This window comes from Penaeus monodon, unplaced genomic scaffold, assembly GCF_015228065.2.
Source record: "Penaeus monodon isolate SGIC_2016 unplaced genomic scaffold, NSTDA_Pmon_1 PmonScaffold_19063, whole genome shotgun sequence".
Classification (NCBI taxonomy): domain Eukaryota; kingdom Metazoa; phylum Arthropoda; class Malacostraca; order Decapoda; family Penaeidae; genus Penaeus; species Penaeus monodon.
Genome location: NW_023648664.1, coordinates 1 through 4,412, shown reverse-complemented (window position 1 = coordinate 4,412; position 4,412 = coordinate 1). Strand labels below are relative to the sequence as shown.

Below are 4,412 nucleotides of genomic sequence, written 5' to 3'. Positions count from 1 at the left end.
CCACTGGCCCAGAAAAGGCGAATGTTCCGAAAAGAGCCGGAGAGGCGCTCTCCCAAAGCCGTGAAAGCCAGCCGTCCGGTGCACCCCCCCCCCCCCCCCCCGAAAGGAGAGGAAGGGGGCCGGGGCCATCCGGCCGTGCTGGAGAGGGCAAGGGCGCACCCTGAGATCGCGAGACCGCGTAGATTGGGGCCCTCTCCGCGCCACGAAACCCCGCGTGAGGTTTCGGGGCAGGCAGGGGGGCGTGGAAAGCCGTTAATCAACGGACTAAGAGAGCGAAATGATCCCAAAGCACAAAACAAGCAAGACGACGGCGACGGCGGCGGCGGCGGCGGCGACTCGTTCGCCCGCTCGCTTGCTCGCTTTTTTTTGTACGTACGTCGACCTCGAGTGGAGGGAGATGACCCGCCAAATTTAAAAATTAATAAGCGGAGGAAAAGAAACCAACCGGGATTCCCAGAGTAAGTGCGACCGAAACGGAAGAGCCCAGCGCAAAGCCTCGCGCCCCCTTCGCGGGGGCTCGAGGGGTGCTGCGTTCGGGAGAGGTCCTGCACGCGCTTCCGAGCCGCCTAAGTTGTTCATGAATGACTCTCATACCCACGGAGGGTGTCAGGCCCGTGTGGCGGAAAGGGACTTCCTCCTCCTCGTTCGCGGGGAGGGGGGTTTCGGGAGTGCGGAACGGGCCTCTCCTTAGAGTCGGGTTGCCTGAAACCGCAACCTAAAGCAGGTGGTAAACTCCATCTAAGGCTAAATATGACCACGAGACCGATAGCGAACAAGTACCGTGAGGGAAAGTTGAAACAGAACCCTGTAGAGAGAGTTCAAGAGAACGTGAAACCGTTAAGAGGCTAAAGGGGCGGAGATTCGAAGATCGAACTGGGGGGATTCAGTTCGTCGGCCTGCCGGGAGACGGCAGCGGGCGTGGCGACTTCCCGTTCCGGAGGCCTCGGCCGAAGGAGCCAACGCGGGGAGCGGCCCCCCGCCGCCTGCCCGGCGCCGGCGGGCGATCTTCCCCCCGCAGTAGGTCGCCGCGACGCGTTGGGGACACACGGGCGCCCTGGGGCCCGGGTCCTGGTAGGAACCGGCGGCGCGTTCGTCCTCCGCTCCTCTTTTGGGCGGGGGGCGTTTTCCAGCGCGCCCGCCCGGGGGATCCCCCGGTGCCCTCGTCTTGCCCCCCCGACGGTCTCTCCTCCGGGGCCTGCCGGGAACGGGGGACTGGTCCGAGGCCGCGGTCGAGCCTAATTCGCTGGCTCCCGCGCTTCCCTTTCCCTCTCCCGCGTGGCCTTCGCGGCGTGCAAAGAGTCGGTACTCCTCCCGACCCGTCTTGAAACACGGACCAAGGAGTCCAACATGTATGCGAGTCAATGGGCGCGCTAAACCCACGGGCGCAATGAAAGTGATCGGGCCGATCCCTCGGAGCAGCGGGCGGCCGCGCGCACCCGGACGGAGTGACTGACTTTCCTCCCCGGGACGGCGCGGGCTCCCTCCCGCTCCCGCACGCCCCGCACGCCCCTCACCGGGCGGCGGGGGGCGCAGGTCCGGACTCGCCATGACGAACGGTCGCCCCCCGCCTCGGCGGGCTCGGGCGGCCGGATGTGTCGGCGGTTACCCAGAGCATAGATGTTGGGACCCGAAAGATAGTGAACTATGCTTGGCCAGGATGAAGCCAGGGGAAACCCTGGTGGAGGTCCGAAGCGTTTCTGACGTGCAAATCGATCGCCAGAGCTGAGTATAGGGGCGAAAGACCAATCGAACTATCTAGTAGCTTGGTTTCCCTCCGAAGTTTCCCTCAGGATAGCTGGCGCTCGCTTCGAACGAGTTCCATCCGGTAAAGCGAATGACTAGGGGTGTTGGGGACGAAATGTCCTCAGCCCATTCTCAAACTTTAAATGGGTGAGGTGCCGGGCTTGCTTCGCTGAAGCCCCGGACGAGAATCGGAGTGCCTAGTGGGCCAATTTTGGTAAGCAAACTGGCGCTGTGGGATGAACCAAACGTCGAGTTAAGGGGCCTAAATGGATGCTAATTCCGATCCCATGGAAGGGAGTTGCTTGCTATAGACAGCAGGACGGTGGCCATGGAAGTTGGAATCCGCTAAGGAGTGTGTAACAACTCACCTGCCGAAGCAAGTAACCCCGAAAATGGCATGGCGCTCAAGCATCCTCCCGATACTCGACCGCCGGGCGCACTATAGGCTGCGTCGAGGAGGTCTCGAGGCCCCGGCGAGTAGGAGGGCGCGGTGGTGAGCGTAGAAGGATACGGCGCGAGCCGGTCTGGAGCCGCCACTGGTGCGGATCTTGGTGGTAGTAGCAAATGCTCGAGCAAGCCGAACCTCGTTGACCGAAGCGGAGGAGGGTTCCCCGCCAACATCGCTTGGTCGTGGATAAGTCGGCCCTTAGCCCGAGGATAGCTTCCCTCCGATCCCCGGAAAACGCCACAAAACAGTCGAGAGCTCTTCTTGGGATCTCCCTGTTTTGGAAAGGGGTCGAGGCGGCACGAGGCCCGAGCAGCAGCAGCCAGCCCAACCCGGGCGGGCGGGCTCTCGGGGCTTGTCGGCGCCGGCTGCGAACGGTGTGGGCCCTGATGATGATGGTTTTTTGATGAGAAACCACTCTCAGGGCCTCTCGCGGCCGGCGTCTTGGCCACGGCCTTTTTTTTGCTCGCTTGCTCGCTTGCTCGCTTGCTCGCTTGCGCTGGCCGGCCACGCCAATCCCCCGCCTCAGCAATTTGTCTGGATCCAAAACGACAAAGGAGAAAAAGAAAGAAAGAGAGAAATGCAAAGAAACGGTCCAGTCAGATTTTTGGGCTAAAGGGAATACGGTTAAAATCCCGTGACCTGCCCCGTGGGAAGACAGACCCGTGCGTGGGAAAATATTTAGAGTGCGGGTGGCCGTCTAACGAGTGCGGCGGCGCGCGTGGGCCGCGCGGCGTCGTCGTCGTCGTCGGGAGTCTCTCCCCCCTCTTGGGTGGGGGTTGGCGAACGACGACGGCACCGCCGCCGGCGCCGGCGCCGCCGCGGTTACGACGATCCTCCTCCCGATCCTTCTGTGAGAGGGCTTTCTCAGGAGTGCGGAAACTCCGCATTCCGTCGACCAGCGCCGGTCTCGCCGACTACTCCTCCTCCTCCTCCTCAGGCAGGAGGGAGGAGAAGAAGAAGGCTCGAGACCCCCTAGTAGGCTCTGGCGGCAGTGCAGACCTCCCCTTCGCTCTCGGAGTAAGCGCCTTTATTATTATTGCCGGAGACGGTTACGGCTCCGTGCGCAGAGCGAGCGCTCGCGCCCAACCCAACCCCCCAATGGTGTTTTCAGTGCCGGTGGTCCGGAGGCCAGTGCGTGTGCTTGGCAACAGGCGTACTCGTTCGCCGACGCCGGCGGTAGCCCGGGGAAGAGCTTTCTTCTCTTTTTTAGGCTGCTGGAGGCCCCCAAGTTCGTTCACTTTGAGTGGGGGTCGTTGGCCGTAACAGCCATACGTGAGATTGTGATCTGTTGGGAGCAATCCTCGCTGTTGCGATCGCCACCGGTTCGCCGTAGAGCACCGCGCAAATAAGCGCTTGGTGTCCCGTGCGCTACCGCCGGCCCTTGAAAAGGTGGATAGGGTAAACCCCCTCCGGTACCAACCAAACCACCAACCGACAGAGCATGTTTTATTTGAGAGGGGGTGGGGTGGCGCGGCTTGCGCGCCGCTCGTCGAACGCCGCAGGCCGAAACGAGAGCGAGTTCTGCGGGGCGGAGGACTAGCACCAGCCATGATTAGTGTGGCACCGCCAGTGGCGTACAAGGGGACAACAGAGTTGGAGGCGCCCCGGTCGGGGGAAGAAGAAGAGGAGGAAGAGGAAGGAAGGAGAGTTAGTGCTCTTCTTCCTTCCTTCCTTTCAGCCTTAGCCCTCGGGAGTCGAGATGCCTACCCAGCGCGCCCGCGTTGCGGGGGGGCAGTCCGTACCTTACTCCGCAGCAGGTCTCCAAGGTGTTCAGCCTCTGGTCGATAGATCAATGTAGGGAAGGGAAGTCGGCAAGTTAGATCCGTAACTTCGGGACAAGGATTGGCTCTTTAGGGTCGAGCCATGCCGGGCCCACAGCCGGAAGCGGTCCCTCGTTCCCCTGGCGGGTCGGCCGCCGGTGCGGCGCGGAGGCGGCGGCGAGGAGGGGGCCCAAGGGTGCCCTTGGCGGTCGGCGCCGCGGCGTTTCTGTCCGCTCCGAGGGAGAAGGACTGGGCGAGGGGCGGCCTTTCACGAGGTCGCTCCGAGCTCGGACCCGACCCCGCAGGGCGGCTGCCGTGCCTGCGGCTGCTCGCCTGCCGCTGGTGCCCTCCCCTCCGCTCGAGCCGCGCAGCCCGAGCGCCCGCCGGCATCACGCGCCCCCGCCGTCGCGGGTCGGGACCAACGCGGAAGGCGCCTCTCGGGCAAAGGCCGGGGTTTCCCT

General features: G+C 63.5%; 1 pseudogene; it reads right to left on the bottom strand.

Moving 5' to 3' along the window:
- Positions 1–577: 577 nt before the first annotated feature.
- LOC119569837 lies at positions 578–1,758 on the bottom strand (annotated as a pseudogene).
- Positions 1,759–4,412: the final 2,654 nt, after the last annotated feature.